We start from the raw sequence: 14,651 nt of genomic DNA, 5'->3' as shown, positions 1-14,651 counted from the left end.
TTTTATTTAAATATAAAATTTAATATAAAGTAATAAAATGACAGTGTGACTCGTGAATATTTAATTAGTAAGATATTTATTATGAAATTTAGGATATTTAGAAGTAAGATATTTGATGAGTATGTGATCTAATTGTGATATGAGATCTGCTTTTCCCCCTCACCACCCGGCTTCACCCATTTTTTTGACCTTTATACCCCTGGCTCTTATTAAGTGTCCGCATTTTTTTTTTTACAAATTTTTATTTCTTTTTAATCCGCTTTTTATCAAATTTTTTTTAACAGTTTTATTTTTTAATCAGTTTTTATCAATTTTATTCTTTTTAAATAATTTTTTATTATATATTTGTAATATTTTATTTATTTGTTAGTGGTAGATTTTCACATTTCACACCTTCGCTCCAACTCCATCATATTATTTACCTTTATATTATATTTTATTTCATTTATTTTTGTTTTATTAAGTATTTGTTCGATAACAATATCATATTATTTTTATATTTGTAATATGAAATCGGATCCTATGTCCCCAATTTTCTCTCTCCCCGTGTTTCACTCGTCACCTCCAGCTCGCTACCGACGGCCTCTGGTCGTCGCCCCGACCAGAACTATACCCTAGGGGGAAGGTAAACCGAGGAGGATCGTCATCGACACGATCGACATCGGAATTTGGTAGAATTTGAGCAGGGACTCAGATCGATGGTGAAGGAAAGTCTACTCAAATTCGACCAAATTTCAACACTGATCGCATCGATGCGACCCCACTACGTTCACCGTCCCCCTAGGATATAATTTTAATCGAGGCGGCGACCGAGGCCCGTCGGTGGTGCCGCCGACGGTGGGTTGAGGTAACGAGTGAGAACAGAGACAGGTGATATTGGAATAGAGGATTAGATCTCTTGTAATCTTTTATTTTTTTAATAGTAAATTTCAGGAGTTATTATTTATAAAAAATTTAAAAATAAAATATAGATAAAAAATAAATAAATTGATGAAAAAATAATAAATAAAATTTATTTAAAAAATAAAACTAAAGAAGTAAATAAAATTGAAAAAATTTTAAAGAAGTAAATAAAATTAGAAAAACATAACTTGTTATTCAAAGAAAGAAGGGTTAAAAGGTCATTTAATAGGGGAGAGAGAGGAGGGTGGGCCTGTGAGAGGGAGTGGGAAAAGCAATTTACTTGTGATATATTTCATTGTAAAATTTAAAATATTTGAGAATTGAGATATTTGATTGATTATGTATAATTAGAAATAACAAATATATTATAGCATTTGAAATATTTAAGAAGTGGGATATTTGATTGATGATGTGAATGAGACTATAAATATTTGAGAGAAATATTTATTTTTATTGTAGATGCGGATAATAATATATAATTTTTTTATGGTGTCATAAATAACCATAACATATATTAATCACATAATACGTAATTAAGTTTTAACCAAAATTTAATATAAGAACATGGATACTTACTTACAATCATCTATATGAAACTTTATTTTAACACTTAACTATCTTTTACAAAATCTTTTTTTTTTAAATTTCTTTGTTAGCACCCATCTACATTTTAATAAAAACTTAATAATTTTATAATAATTCCAAAATAAAAAAAGTCTGAATGAGTAACTAAATGAAAAAAAAACTTAATCTTTTTAGAGCAATTCCCTAAAAATACTTTCTAAAATTTTTTAAATCATCAAATGCTCAGTTGGAAGGCATAAACTATTGTCATTTTTTTATAGAAAATGTAAATATTATATATTAAATTATATATATATATATATATATATATATATATATATATATATATATATATATATATATATATATATATATAAAATTTTATGCTGCGGTGCCTTATGTGCGGTTTTGCTGCGGTACTTGCCACGTCAGCGAGAAAACACAAAAAACTGCTCTCCTCTGATCAGCCTGGACCGATCAGGCTCCAACCTGATCGGTCTGGGAGTCTCCTGATCGGTCTGTGGACCGATCAGGCCCTAGGCTGATCGGTCCCCAGATCGATCAACCAACTCTCTGTGAGTTGGCTTTGCTCGATCGACCGATCGGGGCTCCAACCGATCGGCGAGTCTCTCGATTGGAGCCCGACGGCTCAGGACCAATCAGGCCCTAGGCTGATCGGTCCCCAGACCGATCAGGAGCACAAGCCAACTCTCACATAGAGTTGGTTGATCGGTCTGGGGATCGATCAGCCTAGGACATGATCGGTCCACAGACCGATCAGGAGACTCCCAGACCGATCAGGTTGGAGCCTGATCGGTCCACGCCGATCAGAGGAGAGTAATTTTTTATGTTTTCTCGCTGACGTGACAAGTACCACAGTAAAATCGCACATAAGACACCGCAGTATAAAATTTCTCTATATATATATATATATATATATATATATATATATATATATATATATATATATATATATATATATATATATATATATTATCATTATCGTAGTTAAACGATTGACCATTAAATCATCACTCACATCTGAAAAAATTTAATTGACAATCTTTATTCAAAACTATTATATAAATCCAAACTATCTAAATTTCATAAATGCCCCCCTCTTTTGTATTTATTAGACTAGATCTTTTGCACTTTTTGTATGTCTTTCTCCAATTTAGATTAGTTTAGGTCTATGTAACAGGTTTAGCCGAAACAACTACATGTTACACAAATGACACCCTTATTGTGTTCTTTGGGATCTATTCCTTTTAGGCTTCCAATTCAGACATAAATATCTATGTAGCAATATTAAATAAAATTATTTACCCAACTCTTAGAAGTAAGAGGAATTTAAATCAAGGTGGATCTTCTGGACTGTAAATATAAGGACCAGGTCCTTCATTTGGATCGGTGGGAATCATTAAATCCTATTAATCCTCTAAGTTCTCGTGATTTTATTTTTAGACTCTAACTAAAGGACTTCATACAAATGAAAATATATTTTCTTTATAAACTCATGATATTTCTTATGTGTTTTCAATGTGAGATTTTATTTGTAACCTTGCAACCCACCAACCCTCTCCCCCCAAATGAAGGAACACAGGCTTCTCACGTCCGATCTTAAACCGACCAGGTCTTCTTGCCCCTCGGTCCACTCGACCTACTAGAACTTCCTTGCCTAGCCGCAATTAAGACTTCATGTCTGGTGTCTGGTCCTCTTCATTTGGACACGGGAGTTCCCACTTCTTTTGTTTGACGTCAATATTCTACTCACATAGTTCAATTAGACCATAACTCTTGTATATAGTCGACAGTTAGACATTTAGTTAGACCAGACTCTTATACCAATTATTAAGACCAAAAAGAATTTAGATAGTTGTACAATAGTATGATATTATCCACTTTAATCTAAAGTCCTTGGACTTTATCCAAAAAGACCTTATATTAATAGAGATATTTTTTTATAAACCTATAATCCTTGTCATATATTTTTAATATAAAATTATATTTATATCCTTACCACCCAATACAAACTATCTAAAATTCATGAATGACCCCTGCTATATTAATTGGGCCCTTTGCACTCGTTCGATATGATATTTGAATCTTAAGAAATCATATATATAACTATTATAGTCAAAATTGTCACATGGATCCAACCTGCCCAAATTTCATAAAAAAGATCCTCGTTATATGAATCTTTTGGACTCTTTTGAGTCTTCCTATGTTCTTAATTCAGGTCCCTGAGGTCTAGAAGGACATGTGCCAAATTTAGTTTAAATTATTATATAAACCTAAACTGAGCCAATTGTGAAGACACTGGAAGTATTGCCTTGAGCGGCAATAGAAAGAAATTGCAATTGAAACATTCTTTGAGTCAATTTAGGTCCTTTATGGCTATTGTTAGACCTAATCAAAGGCAAATTGATATGATAACAAAAATTTTATTTTCATGGGTTTTGTAGATAATCCTGACCTCAAAGGCCTTGTTCAAAATATGTGAAATTAGGATTATGAAACCGACTCATCTTCAAAATATCTTACTAAGTTTCATAAGGAAGGATGTTGAACTCATCCTAGACTACCAGATCATGAAATAATAGTTTATATGCATGTAGATATTCCTTTTAGATGACGTTTGATTCTTTTCTAGAAATCAGAATATAAATTAGAATGATAGCATTATAAAATGAGAATAAATATGAACATAAATATTACTCTTAAAAATAATATTTGATTAGGTGAATATTTTCTATTAGAATAAACTAGAATTTTCTTTTTTTACCCTTAGAGGAAAATAAGAGAAAAATATATGTGAGAGAAAGTTGAATGTGAGATAAAAATATGATGAGAGAGAAAATATGATGAGAGAGAATGAAGAGAGGGAAAGTGTGATAAGAGAAAATGAGAAGAGCGAGTGTGATGGGAGAGATTAAGGAGAGAGAAAGCATGTTGAGAGAGAAAATGTGATGAGAGAAAATGAGGAGAGTGTGATGGGATAGATTGAGGATAGAAAAAGCATGATGAAAGAGAAAATGTGATGAGAGAGGATAAGGAGAGAGAAAGTGTGATGAGAGAGAAAGTGACATGGGAGAGAATGAGGAGAGACACTATGTGATAGGAGAGAATGCATGATGAGAGAGAAAATGATAGAGAAAGAGAATGAAGAGAGAGAAAGTATGATGAGAAAAAATGAGAAGGGAAAAAGTAAGATAAAAAATAAAGAAAGAGAAAATATTATAAGAACGAAGAGAGAGAGAGAGAGTATGATGAGAGAGAACAAGAAGAGAGAAAGTGATATGAAAAAAAATTAAACAAATATATTAAGGGTATTTTCGTCTAAAATAATTTAGATAATATCCAAGTTTTTGGGTATAGTGAAACCCAAGGGAGGAGATGAGTTTCATCAATACCTAAGTTTTTGAGTTTCATTCTAAAATCTTAACTCTCATTCTCATAATCAAACACAAGATTTGGGAATGAATCCAATTCCCCATTCTCATGCTCATATACCAAACGCTACCTTAGTCAATTATGACGGGTCGATTACACATTGACCTGATTAGCCAGGTTGGTGTATATATATACTCGTGTCAGACTTAGAGTGCGGGGTACTCGAAAGTGATCCGAGTTCCTGAAAGTGTGAGTTAGTCACGGACGAAGTCATGCACGGAGAAACGAGTAGCATAACATTATATATATATATATATATATATGGAAATTTATTTAAAAAAATAGAGTTGTCGAAATTGGAACCCCGTCTCTTGATAGAAAGCCTAGTGCCCTAACCAATTAGGCTATAATAGAATAATATGTTTATGTGTTAGTTAATTATTTAATAACTAATCAATATTTTTCTTTTTCTATATCGCTATTCTTAATAGTTGAAAGAAGAGTAAGAGAGTAAAGAAATAATTTCTTTCAACTCTATAGTAGTTTGTCTATACTAGTATGATTTAAAATATAAAGGGAATGAGTAAAAGAAATTCTGATCATTAAACTGATGTTCTAATTGTGGAGCGAGAGGAGGAGAGTTTTTAATTTTTAAATAGTTCTTACTGATGGTGATACATAGGAACTTAAGTAAGTGCAACCCTTTCTTTATATTTTTTATAAATTTATAATTTTTTAAAATAATAATAATCTTGAATTGTGATGAAACGGGGTGGCAAAAAGGTTGAACAAGACAATCGTTGAGAAGACAAGATGGCTTAGGCTGAATGCAGGACTGACAAAGAATTTCTAGGCGAAAGTGATTAACATTATATGTTATATCATTAATGGATCACCAAGGGCAACATCAGAAAGTAAAGTATCAGAGGAAGTATGGATAGGGAATTCAATAGATTATTCTTATCTTCGAGTTTTGGATGTCCAGCCTATATGCACATATCTAGTGAGGAAAAATCAAAGCTAGATGCGCAGTCAAGGCAGTGTATTTTTTTTAGGGTAACAGAAAGGAGTTAAAGGTTTTAAGCTTTGGGATTCTAAGGTAACAAGGTGATGATTAGCAAAAATATAGTATTTGAAGATAATACCATCTTATAGAGTACTCAGGAAGATGGAAAGGAAATATCACAGAGCAACAAGCAGAAGGATGTTGTGCAGGTAGAGCTAGAGACTCATAACTCTGATAATGATAACTTAGGGCACACGAAACATCATACTATAGTTGGAGGCAGGACAAGACAGGTCATAAAGTCACCCAGTAGATACGGTTTTGAGGGTTTGGTGTCTTATGCACTCATCACTAGTAATGGAGACCCTATATCTTTTCAGGAGGTGGTTCACAGCTCTGAGAAAGATAAGTGGATAAGTGGTACGATGGAAGAGATAGAACCACTGCATAAGAACAAAATGTGGGATCTAGTGGAGCTTCTTGAGGGAAGATGAGCTATAGGGTGCAAGTGGTTGTTCAAAAAGAAGAAAGAGGTCAACAAATTAAAGGGGCTACTAAATAAGGAATTTGACATGAACATTTGGGCGAGGCTAAGAAGATTCTTGGAATGGAGATGTATGTACCCCAAATTATTTTTAATGTGATCAACCAAATTAAATTAGGTCCTGTGTCTTTCGATACCTTGTGTCTAAGTATGTAGGAACTTAGGAATACAAGAAGTCAAACGGAAGATACGGTGAGAGTGAAGGGTGGCACGGGAAACGAGTCGACTAGCTCGATATATCTGAGGGACAAAAAGCTATGAAATAGTACACTGGTGGATGAGAAGGACGCACACGAAGCATTCAAGGGACGAGAAACCGAGAGGAAGTCTACTCAAGAAGAAGATCAAAGTTGGATTCGAGTGAGCTCAACTCTGGATGGATGAAGCATCATCCAAGCGATTAGAGTTGTTCATTTTCGGATGAACAATGCTCGAGGCGGCTCTAATAGAGTTGGAGGTGCCTTGGATAAATAGTACTAATGCATCTCGAAGATAGTTGGAGGTGTCCTCGTGTCTCTTGATGGAGGTGCCCTAATGGAAGTTGGAGGCGCCCTCATGCCTCTCTTGGAGGTGCCTTAGAGCTTCCATGGAGGCGCTTCCAATGAATAGTAACCATTATGCTACCATTGAGAAGAGGATAATCCTTATCCTCTTAGAGGCGCCTAGATGCCTTTGAAGATGCCTCAACTCGATAGTAACTGATCCCAAAATGCTATAAATAGTACCATAGAACTAGGAGTTAAATAACAATCATTATAATAATCTTCCTAGTTATTTCTGACCTTTTAAAGACTATAAGAGACTACACCGCCTTCACAAAGGATATTTTTAGTGAGCTTTCAACTGTTTTGGATTAACAACCACATAGATTGTAACTAAGTAAATTCGTTAACCTTCTTACTTTTAGTTATTACTTTTATGATAGTTGTTTATTTTAATTAATATTGTATCCTTGCTTAGTTAGAAAGTAACCGATTCTTCTAATTTAATTTCAGAGTTATTCAACCCCCCCCCCCCCCCTTTTAGTCGGCCTTACTCGGATTTATAGAAGATTCACAGGATAAAGTTGTAAGGAGATTATGTTATCAATGTAACTATATGGAGAAGGTGTTTCATAGGTTCAATATGAAAAATGTTAAGTCGGTGAGCACACCCCAGAGCATCACTTCAAGTTATCTAACACATAATGTCCAAAGATGAATGAGAAGATCCAAGAGATGTCAAAAGTTTTTTATATTAGTGCAGTTGGTTATTAGATATGTCATGATTTGCACGAGAATAGATTTGACACAAGCAGTTAGTATGATGAGCAAATTTTTCTCAAATCATGGTCAACCACATTAGGATGTAGATAATTGAGAAATATAATTGATTATGACATCATATTCAATAGACAACTAAAATATCCTTTAGTTGATGGGTACATAGATGAAGACTATGCAGGAGATTCAGATGATATGAGGTCTACTATAAGATACGTGTTCATTATGACGGAAGGACCTATTTGTTGAAAGTCTATGATACAATCTATTGTTGCATTATCCACTACGGAGTTGGAGTACATGGCAGTAGCTCAAGAAGCGAAGAAAGTTTTATGGCTTACAAAGTTGGTTAAAGAACTGGGTGTTCAACAAGGTGCAGTCAAGTTGTTATGTGAAAGTCAAAGTGTTATCTTATTGGTGAAGAATCAGATGTATCATATGAGAATCAAGCACATTAATGTGAGGTTTCACAAGATCAGAGAGCTAATTGCTTCTGAAAAAATTTAATTTGAGAAGGTTCACACTGCAGACAATGTTACAAACATGTTGACAAAGCTAGAGATAGCAAAGAAGTTCAAACATTACTTAAACTTAATCTATATCTCTATATGCCAGAGGAAGGAAGTTCATAGATATTCATGTGAAGTTTTGTTCAGATACTCGTATTTTTCAAAGGGGTGAATATTCTCGGCACATATCTGAGTGAAGACTAATGTGAGAGACGTCACAAATGAAAAGAAAGAAACAGTGAAAAAATCTTATTAAGATTTTTTAGTAACAGAATTCTATTATAATTTTTAGGTCTATTTTTGTATGTTGGGATTGAACACTATTTATATGGATTATTATATATCTATTGATAGTATCATCATCACAATGTGGATTCTCTTATGTAGAGAGAATTGTAATAAAGATTTAACCGTTTTATTGAGTAGGCACGCTGTTGAACTATGTTAACTCTCCTCCTCCTCCTCCTCCTTCTTCTTTTTCGTCATATTTGCTCTTTCTTATGCATCTTTGCTTCGTTGCTCCGTGCGATCTCTTTCTCTCTTCCTCTTCTTCTGTGTTAGAAATTGAGAGGTGTTGCCTCTCTCTTTGCACCAGGATCGACTTTAGGCATAGGCTACCAATTTTATTGAGGTGTGTGTATATATATATATATGAGAGATAGAATAGAAAAAGGTATTAAAAGATTTGCAACATGATCTCATTGGATTTCACAAAGATATCTTTGGATTTGCATGTTGCATGATCTTATTGGATTTCCCATAGATTTTGTTACATTCCAATGGATTTATCAAAATCCTACCTTTCTTTTTATCCCTCTTATCTATAGAAACTCTACCTTTCCATTGGATTTCTCTTGTTACTTTCCTCTTTTCCCTTTTAGCCCTTTTCCAACTTGAAGCCAATTTGAAGAAGTGATAAGCGGGTAAAACTATGATACACAGTAACTATTTTTTGGTAAAAAATATCTTCTTTTAAATTTTTTTAGAGAAAAGTTGTTGTTTTGTTTCATTACCTTAAAGCTCAAGCACAACAACTCATTATTTTTTCAATGTATGATTAAATTTGATATTCTGTAATGAGAATTTTTTTTTTATCAAATTGATGACTTAATCAACCCATTGCGCTCTTTTTGCTAGAAGGGAGTTAGTAGATAATTATTGTTGGATAAAGAAATCAAAGAATGCAAAGATTTAATGGTAGAATTTCCTTTTACAAGATTACTCAAAAAAAAAATGAACAAGATGGTGATTTAGGAAAGGGAAGGGGAAAAGTGATTATTATTATTATTTTTAAAAATAGATTTAACTTTGAAATGTATTGAGAGATTAGAATGAATGTATATTGATTAAATCATTGTTATTTTTTTTCCTTTTATTTATAAAAATGTGTCTAAAAGAATGTTTGTTATATTTGTACATGTAAGAGTCAAATTTTGAAGTATCATTATATTGAAATTGCAAGATATAAATTAAATTTTTATTCCTTTAATTTTAAACATTTTTATTTTGATAAATTAATAGAGACTTATATTTATTATTATCATTATTATTATTTGAATATAAATATGTTTACTAAAAAATCCATTGTTGTCCTTCTCAAGTCTTGTCCGAATGAAAAAGGATGAGAGATTTTTTTTTTAAATAATATCAAAGCCCTAATCTTTTTCCGCCTAGAGCCTCAACTAGGCTTTAGCCAGCCCTGCTTTGCATAAGGCTTTAGTTTGTTTTTGATGTATCATATCGGTTTCATGTGTAAGTTCACCCCACACTCTCTAAACGATCGGATGATTAATTTTGCTTAGACATAGATACTTTGGTTAACAATCTTCCATTGGAGCCAATATACCCATGAGTATGTATTCTTTGCCATTGTTAGCAAGTAGGGCCAAAAATAGATGGTGGTATACTAGTCCGCCAATATACCCATTGGAGTCAATATACCAATCCGTCATTCATGTTGACAAGTTGGTCTCCCTCGTCGCGCCCTTGCCTCAACACGTCAAGTTTTGTGAGTTAATACACTGTCGATTTCCTTCTCATTTGATGCATACATCTCAAAAATATAAATATGAATTATCTATATCAAATTATTTACCATCCAAAAAGTTTTTTACATCTGTCTAGTGGTGTTACAAATATATTTTTCTTATTTGCCTTGTCCAACTTGCTCTCTCTATATATTTCAGATGTCATGAATTTCAGAGATGAAATTTTGTAACTTTGTCTTCTTTTAGATGGATATGAGCAACAGAATGAGAAATTGCCCATGAAGATCTCTCTGTTTGACTTTTTTCCAAATTTTTTTAATTACATTTTTATTTTATGGATAAACATCTATTAGCATATTATTTGGACAACATGCCTTGGATTAACTCAAACAACTGGTCATATTAAACATTTTAACTATTGTATCATGATAAATGACACAAGTTATTAGTTGCAGGATAATATGAATAGATTCTATAATGGTTTTTAATGTTTCTGGTATCTATCTGCAAGTTACGACATGTAATATTGTTAGAAAAATACAATATTATGCTAGCTGATTGTGATAAAAACACCACATGTAATTGTGTTTTCAGCCTAAAGCACTCTAGAAAGTTTCAGCCCGAGGATAGGCTATTATCCTTATCATCAATTACTTCACCCAGTGGTATGTATCAATTTAAACTTTCTAATAGCACATTTCTGGTGCAGTAGTTACAACATGTTAAAGACACTTTAATCCAAGAAGCTAATAAAAGGAGAAATTCTTTGAACTCTCTTTGACTGATGAGGGGACAAACTTCTTGAATGAACAATTCGATTATATTTAGATAAACATTAGCAGAACATGCGATGATGAAAATCAAAGTAAGAGATCCATGGATGAGAGTCTTGGTATTATTAATCATTCTCCAGTAAGAACAAAGGGATGTGGGAAAAGATTGAAATCAACAAAGGAGAAGTCAACCTCAAAATCCAAGATGTCATGAATGCGGACATCAAGGTGTGTCACATGACAAACGCAACTTTCTAATTTTACAACAATGGTATGTCTCGATTAATTCTGTATTTCTATTATAATTTTACTTACAAACTCAAATTTATTTTAGTATATTTTATAAATATGACGATGTATCAATTGTCAGATCAACTGAAGATAATCATCATAATAGCGTTGATGACGCATATGAAACAGATTTGACAACTATAACTAGTATTATCAAAGTTTCATTTTATTAAATTATAATGGTTCATTGATAAAATGAAGTTAATAATTATCTTTATTGTTGCAGATTTTAACAACATGCGCTAGGATATTTGTAATTATCAATGGTCGGTATTCATCTATTTTCTTTGTTTGCACAATTGGAAAGTACATTTCATCTCACTTTTATTAAGCATATAATTTCTAACTTGCTCTTTTAAATTTTGCAGATAGCAGGTGTTTCACTTTTTGGCATTGTGTTGTCCAAATACAATTTAGTGACTTACTTAAAACTTGCATACAGTATTACATTTTATCAACTTTGTTTTATTTTGATGCGTTAGAACATTCAAATATCTAATATTCAAGTACTATGCAATTAGAACAATGTTGGATGCTTTCATACAAGGCTGGAAAGAATACCTTCCTGCAAGTTTGGCATGTGTTGCTTTATTTTAATGTTGCTCTAGCTCCTGATTCCATTGTGACAATACTCTCAGGGGGTGTTTGGTTTAGGGGAATAAGGGTGGGGGATGAGAATAACAATCATTAATTGTCATTATTAATGTTTGGATTTCAAGAATAGAAATACAAATAAGGGAATAAATCCTTATAATTGGACAATAATTCATTCTCGTGTCCCCCCCCCCCCCCTCAAATCAATCATTACTCTATTTTCAATAATCAAAATATTTTCTTATTTTAAAAATACCCTTGACCTAATACTAATTTTTCCCCTTAATACCAAATATTCTCGTGCCCCCTTCATTCGCATCCCTCAGTGCTGCAACCCCACTCCTCTGTCAGTCGGCGAAGTGGAAGCTGGTCGGACTACCTTCGGCGAAGGAAATCGAGCGTCTGAGTCAAGTACACCATGTTGCTGCCTTCAGCAGCAACAACCGTCACCTGCAAAGTTGTTCCTAGACGATTGATTTATATTGATTCACATACTTTGATGATATCAACAAATGCATGGGGAGAGATTCTATCTCTCATGCGTGGGTGCGTAAGAGGGGTGCAAATATAGGGCTTGCATTGCAGTGAACCAAGTTGACTCGTGTGCGAGCATAATTTACGCACGCCGAAGTGGAACAACCAATATTTTGCCACATGAACTTTTTTGTTGCTTGTGTAACAGATGCATTAAAGAAAGATTAATACAGCCAAGTGAAATATTAGCGTTTCACAGCTGACGAATAATGATCATTAAACGATCATTAACATTGTCCATTGGTTTGAGCTCTTATAAAAGGAGACCACGAGCAAAAGGCTACACACTCAAAAAGTTAAAGTTCTCCGCCTACGTTTCCCTTCTCCTCTGTCGTACATCTCTTGCTCGACAGAATACCCATGATAGCAGTCGGGTACCTCTTAGTTCGTCATGACCATCAGTTCTTGGTGGGAATCACGGTTCACCATTGTATCTGGAGAAACAGATGACCCGAGAAAACCTCGAAGCACAACCGGAGGCGGGATGAATCTGTTTCAAGGAAATTGTGTATCGCGGGCCTCGATTCACACATTCGGCCACTCGCATCTCTCGCCCAGTTTGCAGCACCCACCCGACCTCATCGCCCCGCCCGGCCTCATAGCTCGTTCGGGGCGCTCGCATCGCTTGCCTAGTTGCAGCGCTCGCCCGGCCTCAACGTCCGATCGGCCTCTCGCTCAGCTTGTCTACTTGCCCGACCAACCTCTCGCTCGACCTTTCTGCTCACCCGACCGACCACTAGCTCGGCACGCACACCCGACCTATCATCCTCACTGCCCAGTTGGCTTTTCTATCCGGTCGAACTTGCTCGACCTTACTACTCAGTCGACCTCTCTGTTGTGCGACTCAAACACAGGGTTGATCACTCACCCGCTCGCTCACCCGAAGTGGAACAACCAATATTTTGCCACATAAACTTTTTTGTTGCTTCTGTAACAGATGCATTAAAGAAAAATTAATATAGTTGAGTAAAATATTAGTGTTTCATAGCTGGTGAATAATGATCATTAAACGATCATTAACGTTATCCATTAGTCTGAGCTCTTATAAAAGGAGACTGCGAGCAAGAGGCTACACACTCAAAAAGTTAAAGTTCTCCACCTACGTTCCCCTTCTCCTCTATCGTGCATCTCTTGCTAGACGAAGTGCCCGTGATAGCAATCGGGTACCTCTTAGTTCGTCATGATCATCAGTGCTTGGTGGGAATCATGGTTCACCATTGTATCCGGAGAAACAGACGACCCGAGAAAACCTCGAAGCACAGCCAGAGGTGGGGTGAATCTGTTTCAAGGAAATTGAGTATTGCAGGCCTCGATTCACACGTTCGGCCACTCGCATCTCTCGCCCGGTTGCAGCGCCCACCCGACCTCATCGCCCGCCCGACCTCATAGCTCGTTCGGCTGCTCGCATCGCTCGCCCAGTTGCAGCGCCCGCTCGTCCTCAACGCCCGATCGGCCTCTCGCTCGGCCTATCTGCTCGCCCGACCGGCCTCTCGCTCGACCTATCTACTCACCCGACCAACCTCTCGCTTGACCTTTCTGCTCACCCAACCAACCACTAGCTCGGCACACACGCCCGACCTATCATCCTCACTCGTTGGTTGCTCTATCCGGTCGAACTTGCTCGGTCTTACTACTCAGTCAGCCTCTCTGTTGTGTGACTCGGATGCAGGGTTGATGGGTCACCCGCTCGGTCTAACTGTCCACTCAACCTGTTTGCCCAGTCGGCCAATCTACTACTTGCCCACCAGGTCCTTCAGTCCGCTCGAACTTTCCTGCTCAGACTCATAGCTCGGTCTGCACTCAACAATTAATATAAATCAACCCTTGCTAATAGTCTGAGATTATCTACTCAAGTTATCTCTATAGATAAATTAAATTTAATTTGTATAATTTAAATTCGACAAAGTCCTAAATATCTCGCATATTATTGTTTTTAGTCTATTGAAGGATAAAGGAAAGTTATTGTTTGCTGATTGGAATATGTAGTGGATCAGACCACAACAAGAGAGTGAATCAAGTAATGTTCTTTTGTGTTATATGATCTGTCATTTAGAAATAAATCATGAGTTTAAGGCTCAAACGTTTTTGCTAATGGATGATTAATGAATAAGATTGGAAGATCTTATACCTGTGAAAGTCTGTAGCCTAAAAGAATAACTGATGCAGCATTAGATGCAACATTGTCTTCAGCAACTCAGACATCCTGCAACTATATGACAAAGTTTTGGGAAAAAAAAAGTCAAACAGTGATCTCTATGGGCAATTTCTCATTCGCTCCTATCCATCCAAA

The sequence above is a fragment of the Zingiber officinale genome, chromosome 3A, assembly GCF_018446385.1.
Source record: "Zingiber officinale cultivar Zhangliang chromosome 3A, Zo_v1.1, whole genome shotgun sequence".
Classification (NCBI taxonomy): domain Eukaryota; kingdom Viridiplantae; phylum Streptophyta; class Magnoliopsida; order Zingiberales; family Zingiberaceae; genus Zingiber; species Zingiber officinale.
Note: the sequence above shows the minus strand (reverse complement) of the source record.